A 16,903-nucleotide genomic window follows, 5' to 3' on the forward strand; every position below is an offset into this window, starting at 1 on the left:
ATTGAAAAACATTGAGAGGGTTAATCACTACTTCTGGTTGCAAAAACACATTTTTAAAAAAGTTTTGATAAGCTTAAATTATATAAAATGATTAAATTGATAGGAAAGCATATAAATTAAATCTTTAAAAATATACTATTCAGCCAGACAGGTAAGATCTATGTTACTAGGAGATATTTAGCTTGAGGAAAACTTGGAGAGGTAACAATCAATCAATTGATTAGTCAATAAACATTTATTAAGTGTCTGTTAGGCATAATGGTTATCTTCAGATATTAGAAAAAAATTGAAAAAGGCCACTTCACATTACATAATGTTTTAAGATTGGAAAGGGGTGTCACATTTATTTACTTTAGGCCCCTGATGTAGAACTAGCAACCAGGGGTGGAAATTATGTGGAGGTAGATTTTTCACTCAGTCTAAGACTACTCTAACATTTTGAGCTATAAAGACCTGTGGCATTCTTGTGACAGAGTAATCTCCCAGTCACTAGAAATTTTCAGAGGTGTACTATGTTACATTACAAAGAAATTCCTGAAAGCACTTGGGGTTCATATGTGCTTTCTCAATGAGGGGGAGGTAGGGAGGTAGCTAAAGAAGGGAGAGAATCTGGAACTCAAAGTTTTAAAAAGAAATGTTGAAAAAAGTTTTACATGTAACTGGAAAAATAAAATATTAAATTATTTTTAAAAGGAAAAAAGAAAGTACCCCAATGTCTCCTCTAACTTTGAAGATTTTATGAATATGGAAATCAGCATATTGCATTTATTCTACATGTGGAGTTAAGTAAATACACAATAAGGGGAGACAGATCTACTGAGATATGAATGAGCCTATTTGAAATAAATCTTAAATGTGTTACCATGAACAGATCTTTTTTTTTAAAAAAAGGTTATTTTTAAAATTAGTATTTTCTAAGTAATATGTAGTATATATCATAGATTTGGGGGGAGGAGTTATATTGTGTAACATGTATGTTACTGTGTAGATACTGTGTAACTGTGTAGATACAAATAAATTTTAGCAGGGAGTCTTAGAGAATTCACAGAAGATACATCATTTTGATGAATTATGGAAGTTCACATTCCTGTTATCTTTTACTAGTCAAAAATTTCTTCCCATTGTTGGGTGATTACTTCAACAAGTTTAAGTGCCAAAAAAAGTGAAAAAGGAAAATGTATAAAGGTAGAAGTGAATCTACTATATAAGACAGATAAAAACTTTTGGAAGTTTTTTCATGAATTAGAAAAGACAATCTTTACAGGTTAGCACCATTTAACCCATTATATTAATGTCTACAATAGTATATTATTGCCTATGTGAACAAATCTAATGAAAGAATGTTCAGGAAAGAAGAAGGAAGGAAGGAAGGAAGGAAGGAAGGAAGGAAGGAAGGAAGGAAGGAAGGAAGGAAAACTTCTATGAAAGGAAAAGTTTTAGAATGAGATAACTTCAGAAGCAATGCTAATGGCCCACTGTTAAAATTCAATCCAATTCAAAAAACATTTCAAAAAAAAAATTCAAAAAACAAAAATCTGTTTAGAGGCATGCAAGTTGCATATTGAAAATCAAATCTGAGAAATAACTCAAACTTAAGTCCAATTTGGGAAAAATGAAGGAAAATCATGTGAAAAGCTAAATTAGAAGAGTTAAGTAGTAAATAGTAAAGTATGAAGGAGGGATGAGTTTTTAGGAGGAAGATACAATCTTATTTGGATGAAAAGTATGGCCATCTTTGCCTCTCATTTAACTAGTGTTGTGAAGCTAAAGCATAGGAGAGAGCAAGCTATGTATTATGTATTTGGAAGTCATGTGTATAGAAATGTTAATTGAGTGCCTGTGAGCTTATGTGCTTGTGTGTGTGTGTGTGTGTGTGTGTGAAAAAGAGAGAGAGAGAGAGGTAGACAGGCAGACAGACAAACACAAACACAGAGACACGGGGGACACAGAAAGAGAGTGGGAGACAGACAGACAAAAATAGACACAGAGACAAGTGAGAAAAACTGGGAGAGGAAGAGACAGAGAGACTCACAGAGAAAGATAGAATGGGAGACAGACTTAGACATATAGAAAGAGGCAGAGAGAGAGACAGAGAGAAATAGAATAGAAGACACACACACACACACACACAGAGAGAGAGAGAGAGAATACACATATACACCACACAGAGACATAGAGAGATAGAGTGGGAGACAGACAGACAGCAGAAAGAGAGACAAAGACAGAGACATACACATACACACAGAAACAAAGACAAAGATAGAGAGACAGAATGGGAGACAGAGACAAAAAGAGACAGACAGATATTCAGACAGAGAAATAGAGAAAAAGAGACACAGAGAGAGACAGACAGAGAGATAGAGAGAAACAGAGACGAAAGGAAAAGAGAGAAGATGATCACAATTTTATAGAAAAATTCCTGGAAAGATGAGATAGTGAGGAGCATTCATGTTAATGGAAGATATGGAAGTTGACTTGGAAAAAGAGGCTAAGAAGAAATAATAAGACTAATAGGAAAGCCATGGTAGAGCTTACAGAAGGAGAAGAGATTGTTCAGAGACAAACTCTAAAGGTAAGGAAGATAGTAACCAAGAATAAGTCACCAGCAGTAAGGAGAACATTGATAATTTTGGAAAGAGTGGTTTCTATCATGAGATTTGGCTCAAAATCATATTGGAAGGATTGGAGAACATAACAGAAATTGAGAATTGCTGAACTAAAATTTTCAAATGGTTGCTGTAATATTGTTTCTGGTATCCCTCAAATTCCAAAATTCTTTCAAAGAGTTTGGCTATGAAGAAGAGGACATATAGGATGATTGTGAAGGAAGTAGCAGTCACTTAAAAAGTATGCAAACCAGGAAGAAGACCTGAGTATATAAGCAGTATATAGGGGGAAAATAAGAGAATAAGTACATCCAAATTAATTCTTTTAAATCTTATGTGCAATGGACAAGTTTTATTTCAAAATTATCAGAACATAATGTCTTTTTCTTTTTTATTATTATAGCTTTTTATTTACAAGATATATGCATGGATCATTTTTCAGCACTGATTCTTGCAAAACCTTCTGTTCCAACTTTTCCCCTCCTTCTCTCCACTCCTCCCCCAGATGGTAGGTAGACCAATACATGTTAAATATGTTAACGTATATGTTAAATACAATTTATGTATACATATCCATTCAGGTATTTTGCTGCACAAGAAAAAAATGGACTTAGAAATAAGGTAAAGTTAACCTGAGAGGGAAATAAAAAATACAAGCGGACAAAAACAGAGGGATTGGAAATGCTGTGTGTTATGGTTCACATTCCATAGTGTCTTTTTCTCAAGATTATTTGGGCCAGGCTTCATATTTCTTCCTGTATTTTCTTACACATTTATAATCACTAGAGAATTTAGGTTGATTATTATGGAATATGGTATCTAGATGATGCAATGGATAGAGTGTTGGGCCTAGAGTCAGAAAATAATTTGCCTGAGTTCAAATCTGGCCTTAGACTCTAGCTGAGTGATCCTGGACAAGTCACTTAACCCTGTTTGCCTCAGTTTCTTCATCTGTAAAGTGAAATAGAGAAGGAAATGGCAAACAGCTATTGTATCTTTACAAAGAAAATTTCAGATAGGGTCATGAAGAGTTGGACGTGACTGATAAAAAATGGCTCAACAACAACAAAAGTATAGCCAATCTCAGAACCAGGAAAAGCTGGGTTCAGGTCTTGTCTATGATATCTATTGGCTTGGTAACTCAGAACAAATCACTTAACCTTTCTGTTTATCTTTTTAAAAAGTTGTAGAGTTGTAGAGAAAGTGCCAATGTATCAGGAGAAAGAGTGTCCTAAACTTGGCATATCTGTCATTGACATAAACAGGACCAGTCTCTCTCGCCCTCCCTCCCCCTCTCTCTCTCCCTCCTTCCCTCCCTTTCTCTCTCTCTCTCTCTCTCTCTCTGTCTTTCTCTCTCTCTCTCTCTGTCTTTTGTCTGTCTGTCTGTCTCTTTATCTATCAGTATTATGTAGCATAAGGAATAGAGTCAGTAAGACAAGTTCAAATCTTTCCCCAAATATTGATCAGATATTTGATCTCAGGAGAATAATTTTATGCAGTTTCCTCATTTGTCAAGTGGAAATAATTTTTAAATATCATAATTATAACACCTACCTCAAAGGTCTGTGAGCCTCAAATAAAATTTTATATATTTACATAAAATATACTTACACATATACACCCTAAGTACTCTGCAAATCTTAAAGAAATTTATATGTGATGGTTTTCCTTGAAGTGCCGTTTTAGTCTCAGTTACAATCAATAATTAATCCAAAATCACAGCTAGCTCTCTGCCTGGCTCCAAGAGATCTTGGAGCTTTGTCCTTGGCTTCTGCCTCTGCTTTCTTCAGCCTCCAGCCAGCTCTGAATCGTGGCTTCTCAATCTCCAGTCTGTGGCGAGTAGTCTTTTCTTCCAGATTGTTCTGTCTCAGAGCCCTGTTGATGTTCCGGAGAAAATTCCTTTTCTTGCTCCAAGAGCTTCCTTCATTTATGTGATCTCCCAAAGGTTAACTCCGCCTTTTGGAGGGAGAGGGATTCTGGGTTATCTCCCAGAGTACTCTCTGGTCCTGAGAGAGGTGTGAATACAGACTAAGCCAGCCCTGAATTCTCGTGTGAACTCCATTGAGTACTTAGATACTTCAGCTCTCTAAAGGTGTGAACACAAGCGTTGTTCAATCAGTTCCACTTAGTATCTTGTTTCAAGTTCTGGCCCAAAATAACTCTTAAGAATAAATTAACTCCTATGTCTTTAACACTTTGTAAAGAAATGTCTTAACACTTTAGTAAAGATTCCAACATTTATAAATGTTTATTCTTATAAATATCTGTGCACAATAAAAGGTTCTCTCATTAAACCAGAAAGTTTCTGCTTTATCTGAACTGTTACTTCTATTCAGATAGGGTATATCTCTCCCATTGTGTCCACTTCCAAATATCAAATATTTTGAATTAAAGAGACTACTTTAATTAAAATCAATGTGCCATATACCTATGATCTTTTGGTAGGGATGAGAAGCTAGTAGGCCCAATTGTAGATGTGGTGTTTATGTACTTGGTTGGTAACTTGAGAATTTTCAGGATCAAAGATTCTCTTCAGCATAGAGATATTTACTATTGTAACTGGCAATATCATCAAACTACCATTACATGCTTCATGGAAAATTGATTTTAAAACCAACAATCTTTGAAGTAATAAAGCTTTTGAAATACTTATTTTTAAAATACCACTATCTGCACCTGTTGAAGTATATGATGACAGATGGTTACATTTTTCTTAAGGTTCCTACAGCAGCTGTGCTTATATTCTCCAAGGCCCAACAGGATCTCTTCATAGTTTTTATTACTCTCATTAGAGCTTGTATTCCATTCTACTTTTTCTAGCACCAGTGAGAAAATTTTTCTAGGATTTATATTAAAAGGAGGAAAAAGGAAATCAGGATGTATGAAAAACATATTAACAAGAATTCTCATTAGGCCCATAGATAATCAAAGCTATCATTTCTAATGTTATTTCCATTTCCATGTGATAGATATCAACTATATTTTAACTTCTATTAATGTCTATTTTTAGGATAGACTCCAGTCTTATAATTTATATGTCAGTTGTTGCTTTTTTAAAAATTCTTTAAAAAAATACTTTAATGGACAAAAGTAAAATATACCATTAAAATGCATTTTAGTAATGATACTTCTATGCCATTTCAAAAAATTAAATTTTCTTAAAGAATGGTATTGTCCTGGGTAATTGATGGCAATATTGCAATGGAAGATGCAATATAAAATTATTTAAAATATATGATTTCTGAAATTGTATGATATATTATTACATTTTACATATTTCATTCAAGTTATTTCATTATTTGGTAATGTTTTCTTATATAAATTGTGTTAGGATTATTTAATTAAAGAGTCATCACTTTGAATATTGCATATAGATGATCTTTATCTTTTGTAATTAATTAAAACATTGGTAGGTACTAAGTAAATTTTAATGCCATCATATTAATAACTTGAAAGTTAAAGTTCTCTTTAAAGCAAGATTTTTGAATTGTAAATACAATGGAATCTTTCTAAAAATGTCATTCTAGAGTAGAATTCATTATGAGTTTGAATTTTGTTGAGTCTGACAAAGACTAACTAAAGAAACTAAAATATTCATTCTAAATAACATTGGACTAAATTCTATTAATGTGAATTTTACCAACATGGTTTTAAGATATTAGAAAAACTTTGGTTAGCAGCTATTCTGAGGAAACAAGCATTTTGGAGTAGTTTATGAATTTATCAGTTTAGAAATAGAGGAAAAAAGAAAATTATAAAAAGCAAGAATAATGCAGAGCAGCTAATGATAGGCATAGACTTGGTTATAGCTTCTTTATCAAAAATATATTTATTTTATAGGGAAAGAAGGAGTCCTATCAAATTTCTTTTATGATACAGATATGGTGCTGATACTGAAACCAGGTAGGGTCAAAACAGAGAAAGAAAATTATAGTCCAATTTCCCAATTTCCCTAATGAATATTGATGCAAAAATCTAAAAAAAAAAAAAAATCAGTAAAGAGATTACAGCAAGTCATCCCCAGTCATACACCATGACCAAGTAGGATATATACCATACATGCACTCCTGGTTTAATATTAGGAAAACTATTAAGATAATTGACTATATCAATAAACTAACAAAAATCATATGATTATTTCAAGAGATATAGAAAAAGCATTTAACAAAATCCAAAATCCATTCTTATTAAAAACACTAGAGAGTATAGGAATAAATGGAGTTTTTCTTAAAATGATCAGTAGCCTCTATTTAAAACCATCAGTAAGCATCATATGCAATGGGGACAAACTAGATGCATTCCCAATAAGATTAGAAGTGAAACGAGGTTGCCCACTACAATAATAATGCTTATTATTCATTATATTTTATTAGAAATGTTAGCTTTGGCAATAAGAGAAGGAAAAGAGTTTAAAGGGATTAGACTACGTAATGAGGAAACCAAATTATCATTCTTTGCAGATGATGATGGTATACTTAGAAAATCCTAGAGAATCAATTAAAAAACTACTAGAAACAATTCACCACTTTATCAAAGTTGCAGGATACAAAATAAGTTCACATAAATCATCAGCATTTTTTATATATTACCAACAAAGTCCAGCAGCAAGAGATACAAAGAGAAATTCCATTTAAAATAAATGTAGATAATATAAAATATTTGGGAGTGTACCTACCAAGGAAAAGTCAGGAATTATATGAACATAACTTCAAAACACTTTCCACACAAAGTCAGATCTGATCAATTGTAAAATTATCAAGATTTCATGGATAGGCTGAGCAAATATAATTAAAAATAACAATACTACTTAAATTAATATACTTAGTGCCATACCAATCAAACTTCCAAGAAATTTTACAAATCTAGAAAAAAAAATAAGAAGAAAGTCCATTTGGAAGAACAAAAGGTCAAGAGTTTCAAGGAAATTTATGAAAAAAAAAATGCAAATGAATGTGGCCTAACTGTACTAGATCTAAAACTATATTACAAAACAGCAGTCATCAAAATTATTTGGTACTGGCTAAGAAATAAAAATAGTTGATCATGTTAGATTCACAGGTCAAAATAGTCAATGACCATGTAATCTAGTGTTTGACAAGCCCAAGGACCCCAGCTTTTAGGATAAGAACTCACTATTTGATAAAAAAAAAAAAAAAATAAATAAATAAAAACCTCTTGGGAAAATTGGAAACTAGTATGGCAGAAACTAGGTATGACCCACATTTAAAACCATATACCAAGATAAGGTCGAAATGGGCCCATGATTTAGACATAAAAGAGTGATATTATAAGCAAATTAATAGAACATTGGATAGTTTATCTCTCAGATCTGTGGAGAAAGAAAAAATTGTGACCAAAGAAGAATTGGAACTTGTTATTGACCACCAAATAGTTAATTTTTATTATATTAAGTTGAAAAGGTTTTATACCAACAAAACTAATGCAGACAAGATTAGAAGGGAAGCAATTAATTGGGAAAACATTTTTTACATTTAAGGGTTCTGATAAAGGCCTCATTTCTAAAATATATAGAGAATTGACACAAATTTATAAGAATTCAAGCCATTCTCCAATTAATAAATGGTCAAAGGATATGAACAATTTTCAAATGAAGAAATTAAAACCATTTCTAGTCATATGAAAAAGTGCTCTAAATCACTATTGATCAGAGAAATGCAAATTAAGACAACTCTTGAGCTATCACTACACAAGTCTCAGATTGGCTAAGATGACAGGAAAAGTAAATGATGAGTGTTGGAGGGCATGTAGGAAAACTGGGACACTAATACATTGTTGGTGGAATTGTGAATGGATCTAGCCATTCTGGAGAGCAATTTGGAACTATGCTCAAAAAGTTATCAAACTATGCATACCCTTTGATCCAGCAGTGTTTCTATGGGGCTTACATCCTAGAGCGATCTTAAAGGAAGGAAAGGGACTCACATGTACAGAAATGTTTGTGGCAGCCCTTTTTATGTTGGCAAGAAACTGGAACTTGAGTGGATGCCACTTGAGTGGAGCAGTTAGAGAATGGCTGAATAAGTTAAGGTATATGAATTTTATGGAATATGATTGTTCTGTAAGAAATGATCAGCAGAATGATTTCAGAGAAGCCTGGAGAGACTTAAATGAATTGATGCTAAATGAAGTGAGCAGAACCAGGAGATCATTGTATACAGCAACAATAAGATTATACAAAAATCAATTCTGATGGACATGTTTCTTTTCAACAATGAGATAATTGAGGCCAGTTCCAATTATCTTGTGATGAAGAGAGCCATCTACAACACATCTTTTCCTGTGTATCACACAACACAGTATTTTCACTTGTTATTGTTTGCTTTTTGCTTTTTTTTTCTATTTTGTTTTCTTTCTTATTTTTATTCCTTTTTGATCCGATTTTTCTTGTGCAACATGTTAATTGTATAAATCTGCATATATCTGTAAATATATATATATATATATATATTGGTTTTAACATTTTTAAAACCTGTTTAACATATATTAGATTACTTGCCATCTAGAAGAGGAGATGGAGGAAGTGGGAGGAATTTGGAACAAAAGTTTTTGTAAGGGTCAATGTTGAAAAATTGTCCATGCATATGTTTTGAAAATAAAAAAAGTTTTAGTAAAATTATATTTATTTTATCTATTCCAAATCTTTAAATGCTCTTCAGCAGGCATGTCCCTAGGATTTTTGCTACTCTGGCCATAGTTTTCTGGATATGTTTTAGTTTGTCTTGCTCTTTTGCAGAATGTGGTACCAATAACCATACCTCCCCAATCCTAAACTTGTAAAATATGATATCTAGGGAGAGGATTCTGGGAAAATGGTGGTATAAGTTGATAAATTTCACTTCTTCCGTCACATGTAGAACAAATTTGTGCCTCAGGGTGAATACAGACTGGTGAAAAATCAAGATACTATTAGAGAAGATCCAAAGAAAGATCCTGGGCAGAAGATTAACCCATGTGAAATGCAAACACCTCTAGGCTAGCTCCCCAGAAACTTAAAATGGGGACCCCTAAGATAAGTTGGGTGGGGCTGGAGCATCAACAAGAATCACATAAATTTTCACTTCCTGGACAACTTGTGGAGTATGGTTCTTAATTCAGGAAAAGGGAACACATAGTGAATCTCTGCTGATTAGAAACACCAGGCCCAGTTGTGCTGCTGAAATGCAGCCCTGGGCAAGAAGGAATCAGCATCTGGTGAGTGCAGACGCAGTGGAGCAGGGAGGCTGCTGACTGCTGGTACTTGCTGCAAGGGAGAACTTTTGTTTTGGAATCCCATGTCAGATAGGAGAGTTGAAGGAAAACCAGAGGCACCATCCCTCCCCATCCCAGAATTAGAGGTGCTTAAACTTTTACCTCTTATTAAAAAAAATGAATTGGCAAAGAAGAAAGTACCCAAACACAGAAACTTACTAAGGGAACAGGCAAGATCAGGGTTCATCTTCAGAGAAGGACACTGAAGTAAAAAAAAAAAAAAAAAACCTTTTGCTCCAAGAATTATGTGAAATGGTTCCCTACCCAGAGAGAATTTATACAAGAATTCAAAAAAGAATTTAATAATCAAATGAGAGACATTGAGAAAAAACTGAAAAAATACAAATAAAACCGTCCAAGAAAAACTAGAAGATTATGAAAAAATGTTAACCAACTAGAAAAAGAGATACAGAGTCTCAAAGATGAAAATTAGAATTGTGCAAGGGGAAATCAGTGAAGCTATGAGAGACCAAGAAATAACAAAACAGATTAAAAAGAATAAAAAAAATAGAATGTGAAACATCTTATAAGAAAAACAACATATCTGGAGAACAGATCAAAAAGAGAAAATAATTGAACTGCCTGAAAGTTGAGACTAAAAAAAAATCTTGACATAATAATGCAAGAAACATTCAAAAACATTATCCTGGTGTGATAGAATATGAGGGGAAAGTAGAAATAGAAAAAAAAAACCTACCAATAATCATCTCAATGAGACCCTTTGTGGAAAACACTTAGAAGCATTATTGATAAATTTTGAAACCCCCAATCAAAGAGAAAATTTTGCAAAAAACAAGAAAAAAACAATTCAAATATGCTGGAGCTACAATTAGAATTGTACAGGACTTATCTGCAGCCATAATAAAAGATCACAGATCCTGAAATCATATTTATTGACAATCAAAAGATCTAGGCCTGCAACCCCTAAAATAAAATATCCAGCAAAATTATCTATAGTATCACATGGGCATTCAATGAACTTGTCAATCAATCCCAAATTTAATAGAAAATTTTACAAGAGACAATATCAAAGATCAATTTTAAGGAACTCAACATGGACAAATTGTTTATGCATATAAAATTGTATATGTATATAAAATATATACACACATTTTATATGGGAAATACTTTTAAGATTTATATTAACAATAGTGCAGCTCAAAGGTAGAGTTAAGGTAAAGATAGTAATGATGTTATACAAATGAGGTGCAGAGGAAGAATAGACACAGAGGCATTAGAGGAAGGAGGAAGGTTCATAATTCTGAAAATCTACTCACATCTGGAATGAGTTAAATAGGCAATACTACATATATACCCTAAAAGATATAGTACTCCCCAAAATCTATAAAGGAATAAGAAAGGAGGCTTTCGAACAGGAGGAATACATGCCTCTGTTCAAGCAGATGCATGCCAACGTAGGCAAGCTATTCAAGGGAATCCACAAGTACAATCCTGCGAACCTGGCTACCCTGGAACCAGGTCAAGGAGAATGCCTATGATCTGGAAGGCAACATCTGTGCTCAAGCTATATCAGTTCAACCAGCCTTCTTCCAGACCATGGTGACAGCCCAGATTCTGCTGAAGGCTCTCACCAATCTCCCCCACACAGACTTCACTCTGTGCAAGTGCATGATTGACCAGGCTCACCCAGAAGAACAGTCTATGAGGCACATCTTGTACTTGTGAGACTTGCTGAAGACCTGTCATTTCTAAGCTTTCTGGCATGCCCTGGATGAGTATATGCATCTACTTCTCCTTAATGGCATCACAGGCTTTGAAGACTCAGTCCAAAAATTTATCTGCCACATGGTGAGCATCATGTATCAGCATGTTGACCACTGCCTGCTTGATAAGATGCTGGGTCATCTGGCAGACAACCAGCTGAAAGCGTGGATGAGCAAATATGACTGGAGCTCCAGTGAAATAGTACAGATTTTCATTTGCAGCCAAGAGAAGTGTATCAAGCCCAAGAACATTGTGGGAAAGATTCATTTTGAGAGTGTTTCTGGCATCATAGCCTCTTCCCAATAGCTCCTTGTGTCTAATGTCCCCTTTTTTCTGTGTTTTGTTTCCCCTCGCAGCCAACTTCTTAAATAAAAGCTCTTTACTTCCTGAAAAAAAAAGAAAGAAGGGGGGAGGAATGGGCAGATAGGAAAACAAAGGATGAGAGGAAAAAAAAAAAAAAACAAGTGAGGGATCCATGGGTTGGAGATAAAGTAATATTACAAGACAAGTTAGAAGCAGAATTAAAGCAAAGGGTCAGCAGGAATAGGAAAGATGTGTGTGTGTGTGTGTGTGTGTGTGTATGTGTTATGTGTATATATAAATATATACATAAATATATCAACTGTATGTATATAAATGTATACATAAATATATCCTTTCTTAACTATAGCCTGCTTGAAGGTGGGGGGGGGGATGGTGAAAAGGGGGAAAAAAAGAATAAAGTAATTTTTTACTTTTTACTTTTTCTTTACACATCTTTTGGTGTGTGCAGCAGAGAACAAAAGAAAAATTGGCAAGGAAGTAAAAAATAAAGATGGATACTCATGAACATAATTTCTTCTACTAATATATAAAAACTTTCTTGAACTAGTAATTTCTTGTTATATATTTTGAATCCTCCCCGATATTCTACTGGGCACGACAATGTTCTTTTTTGTTTTGTTTCATTTTGTTTTGCATTCCTTTTCTGTTTTTTTCTTTTTTTTCTTATTCTGTTTTTTAAATAATTAAAAAAAAAGAAATATGATGTCGAGGCTCTTTTTCTGGTGATAGTATTCAGGTAGTCCAATGATTTTTAAATTGTTTCTTCTTAAATCTGTTTTATGTCATTTGTTTTTAGTATCAATAGATTGATGACAAATAGGATTTTTTAAGATAGTTCCTCAAGATAAGCATGAGATAGTTTGTATTTTCTTTTTACAGTCTTGTTTTCAACATTTCTTGATGTTTCATGAACTCATTGGCTTCTCCTTGGTTCATTCTAATTTCCAATATTAATTACTTGAACAAAGTATTTTTAATACTTTTTAATTAATTCCCTTTCTAACTCTTTCTTCCATAACTTTCATCTCTTTTATAATTTTCCTTCTGACACTCATTAATTTATAAAAACACATAAAAGCTAGTGACCTTCAGGCTCCCAAATGCTATTATCCAGGAGAAAATCAGATTATTTTTCCCCTGGTCTGAGCAACAGTAGATACCTGTTGCACTTAGTCATTATCATCCAACTGGGAAGCTCTGGTGATTCAGAGTAGAAGATCTGCAGGTTCCTCTTTGGTTTAATATTCTTGCCGAGGCAGACTTCAGACTGAACTAGAAATTGTAACATATACCTTGTTCTACTCCTGGAACTGACTATACTGTTGCTAGTTGTTTTTTTTGTTTTTTTTTTTAAACTTGCTACTCTATTGATATATGACCTTATATCATCATGCCCCACCCCACATTCCCTCTTTGACACAGGTCTTAGACAACTTGGATCTTGGCCTGGGGAATAAAAAACAAAACTTCCAGCTTTTTTTAATGTTAAAGATCATACTATAAAAAATTGAAAGATAAGCAGATCATCTACCTCTTATAGCTATGGGTAGAAGATGTTTCTTTAGTCAACAGAAAATAGAAGCAATTTTAAAAGATATAATAGGTTAACTTTGATTACATAAAACTGAAAAACTGTTATACAGACAAAAGTAATATACATAAGATTAAAAATGAAGTGATCAAAAGGAAAAAAAATATTTGTACCAAATTTCATAGAATTAATTTATACACATGCATGTATATACATATTTGTGCACATGTGTATATAAACACATATACAATCATGTATATGTACATACATATAAATTATATGTGTTATTCCCCAGTTTTCAAAAGTAAAACTGCAAGTTATTGAAAACAACAAGAAATCATGTTCCAAGTTATTAATAATAAGAAATGTACATCAAAACAACACTGAGATTTCATCTCACATCCTGCAAATTGGTAAAGATGACAGAAAACACTAATAGTCAATAGTGGAATGGTTATGGAATGATAGGCATTCACCACATTATTGATGGAGTTGTGAAATGGTACAATCATTTTGAAAAGCAAATTGGTATAAATAAAGTGACTAAATAAATAGTGAATAAAAATGCCCACACCCTTTGGATCAGAGATACTGTTACTGAACCTACTGTTACTGTTACCCTTAGGAAACCATTGATAAGAAGAAAATCCCTATTCAGACAAAAATATTATCTTGTTGTTGCTTGTTTATTTCTGACTCTTTTTGACCTCTTTTGAATTTGGCAGATAATGGAGTGGTTTTATCATTTCACTTTCCAATTCATTTTCCAGGTGAAGAACTGAGGTAAAAAGATGATGTAAAAATCAGAAGAAATCAAAACTAAAAAGCTTAATTTTTAAAAACCAATTTCTTTGAGGTCATGAACAGTCTTTCTTTTTGCTTGCATTTGTAATTTCAGCACTTAGCATCCTCCTGGTACAATGTAGTACTTAATAAATGCTTATTGACTTGATCCTTGTATTTTTTCATGTCTGTTATTTTCTTCCCTAAGAAGGAAGTCACTTGAACTTTGTGCATTATCAGTGGTCTTGGAAGTAATAACATTATAAATTCTGTATCTTGCTGAAAATTCTGCTTTGACATACACATATTTGAAATGAATCTATTGTCTTCATTTTGCTCTCGGCTAATTTGTTTTTTCAGCTTGCAGTGCTTTTGCCATACCTCTTGGTTTTGATGATGGGTTTTTGCTCTCCCTGATTTTTGCTAGGGAGAGGAATTGGATCTGTGACTTCACTGATTAGAGGGGATGCCTGGTGAGGAAAGATCTGCTTATACAAGCTGTACCTTCTCTAGAATTTACATTTTTAGACAGTTGGCAAAGACATAGAAAAGTTAATTTGTCTAGGATCAAACATCAGGATGTATCAAAAGACTAAATTTGAATAGAATTTTCTTCACTGAGTCCAGCTTTCTCTCTATCCACTATGCAGTCCTACCTCTCATTCAGTTTTCTTGTTGGGGTAGGATGTAGGAAGAGAGAAGAGTTAATTATTAAGAGACTTTTTTTTTTTTTTTTTTTTTTTTTTTTTTTTCTGAGGTAATTGGGGTTAAGTAACTTGCTCAGGTTCACAGTTAGGTAGTGTTTAGTGTCTAAAACCAGATTTGAACTCAGGTCCTCTTGACTTCAGGGTTGTTGCTCTATCCACTGTACCACCTAGCTACCCCTAAGAGACCTTTTTCTAAATAATTCAACACAATCTACATTACATTTGGTTGTTAATATATTCTTGCTAATCCTTAAAAGGACAGAAAGAAATGTAATTTTATAGGAGCTAATGTTTAAGCAGAAATCTGATTATCTATTAGATTTAGCTTCATTGTATCTTCTCTCTCATGATCTGAAAAATGTCTTTTAACTTTTTTTTTCTTGCTGCTTGGTTCTCTGTATTAGCTTTTTGATTCTTTTGTGACACTCAGTCCAGACCATCTACTCTCAGGGAATGGAATTTAAATTGTGGGGAAAGAAACATAAACAATTTTGGAAGATGTTATCAGTTGAGGGGGATGGGATTAGGGTAGACCTGGTTGAACTGTAGTAATGAGATCAACCTGAGTGGAAAGGAATCATTCTTTTAGGAAAGGAAAGAAAAAAAAAATAGATGGCGATATCAAAGACAAACTTCACAAATTGCAAAATTTTACCTTAGCTTGATCATCTCCTTGGGAAAGGGAGAAGAAAATCTTCTCCTTTTTCTTCCATCTAGCCTCTCTTTTTCTTTCCTTTCCCTATCCCCCCCCCCCAATTGAAAGGTTTTCTGTTCATAGTATCCAGAGCATAGACTGATGTTAATATAATAGTATTATTTAAGCCATGTGGTCAGCCAACTAGGTTATTTTAAGGAAGCCAAAGATCTGAGTTTTTGGAATGTATGATGCTAAAGACCATTTGTGACATTATTTATATGGGAAAATATGTTTAGATGCTTTAGTTTAATAAACTTTTAAAATTCAATCCAACTATTCACAAGTAACAGCATGTATATTCCAACCAGGAAAAAAAAATCTGCTTTCATTTATTCTTCTAAAGTCTCTAATAATAGGTTCATTACAGGATTATTTTGCAATGATTGCTAAGAGAAAAGGGGGAGGCTCAGTCATTCTGATATATTAAAGTGTGATATGACTCTGAGATCTATAACTCTCAGATACAACTTTAGTAATTCATGCTTCTTTGAAGCAGGAACATGGATTTTGTTGGTACATTGCTAGGAAGTTATTGATGCAGAGACAGTGTGATAAGGGAGAAGGAATACTAGGGCATGGTATCAGATGACCTAAGTTCACAACTTGGCATTCCACTATGTATATTTTATTTTGCCTATAAAGGAAAGAGACAGTTAATTATACTTCTTAATCTTATATGGACCAGTATTTTAAAATGTTAGGTGATAAATATGGGGATTCATTTTAAGATAACAAAACAAGGCACTAAATCTGAAGGTATTAAGGAAGATTTTCTTAAGATATAATAAAACTAAAAGAAAATCAGAAAGGGAGAAAAAAACTTTAAGAAAAATAACCCTGAACAGTGAATTGTCTGTTACTGAGCTCCAGAAACAAACATAAGAGAACTGATAAAAATGAACTGAAGATGAGAAATCTTAAGGCATATTTTTTTCAACTTGTCCATTTAACAAAAACAAAACCAAAATTACTCTGTTTTGTTTCTGACTAAAATCAAATTTTACCCTGAGTGAGGGCTTTAGGAGAAGTGACCTCTTGACATATTTCAGTGAATTTTTCACTTTGCATCTGAATGTTTCATGTGTTGTGGAAATATCCTGGGTTCATGGGAAAAGTCTGAAGTAGTATCTACACAATAATCTTCAAATTAATTGAAAACAAGACAAACATGGAATTTATTATTTGGTACTTGTTATGCAAAATTTTTAGATGTAACCTTAACACAATTTTTTCATTAAATAATGAGGAATCAGCTATTTTT

At 33.2% G+C, this 16,903-nt stretch overlaps 1 protein-coding gene and 1 pseudogene across 2 annotated transcripts in view; both read left to right on the forward strand.

Annotated features, from left to right (window-relative positions):
- MOXD1 (monooxygenase DBH like 1) overlaps positions 1–16,903 on the forward strand; it is a 125,861-nt gene that overhangs the window by 12,165 nt on the left and 96,793 nt on the right. The window lies entirely within an intron of this gene.
- LOC100926580 lies at positions 11,170–12,126 on the forward strand (annotated as a pseudogene).

The sequence above is a fragment of the Sarcophilus harrisii genome, chromosome 4 (genome assembly GCF_902635505.1).
Source record: "Sarcophilus harrisii chromosome 4, mSarHar1.11, whole genome shotgun sequence".
Taxonomy (NCBI): domain Eukaryota; kingdom Metazoa; phylum Chordata; class Mammalia; order Dasyuromorphia; family Dasyuridae; genus Sarcophilus; species Sarcophilus harrisii.